Below are 671 nucleotides of genomic sequence, written 5' to 3' on the forward strand. Positions count from 1 at the left end.
CATGATGTAACCAGGGTTAAGCGACTTAACTTTTTGCATTTTTTGTATCTGTGACTTGGGATATTAATGCCTATTAGCATAACTAACTTCTTAAGCACTTCAGAGTTAATTATTGCTAAACATTACTTGTATATCTGATTTTTTTTTAACCACTTGCATTAAGTCATCCTTAAAGCATTATACTATAAGTGGGCTCATGTAATAACACATGCAATAACATGTATTATTACATGCTATTGCATGCTTTTGCATTATGTTATTATGTGTAATGAAAAGCATGTGTTAATACATGCTATTCATTAAGCTCCAGATTCAAACAAATATTTGTATGGTTTTGGTTCTAAAGCAGTGGTTGTCAACCCCTAAAGGTATCCCTAGAGGTACTTTAAAAAGGTCATAGGGGATATGCAGAATGAATGAGAAAAAATTAGAGGTGCACCGATACATCAGTCCCATATTGGATAGGCACGGATGTAAGGAAAATTGACTGTGTCAGCAATCAGCTTTTTTTGGCTGATGTAGCTGATTAATGTGATTGATAAATGCCGTGTGTGTGCACGCACAGCTGCAGCGTGGCACACAGGCAGCCAGCAGTGCAGACCAACAGCATGGAGGGCAGCTGGGCCCCAGCCCCAGCCCCACTCCAGGCCCAAACTGTTGTAGCATAACTA

This window comes from Gavialis gangeticus, unplaced genomic scaffold (assembly GCF_001723915.1).
Source record: "Gavialis gangeticus isolate Ggan-Ray unplaced genomic scaffold, GavGan_comp1, whole genome shotgun sequence".
Classification (NCBI taxonomy): domain Eukaryota; kingdom Metazoa; phylum Chordata; order Crocodylia; family Gavialidae; genus Gavialis; species Gavialis gangeticus.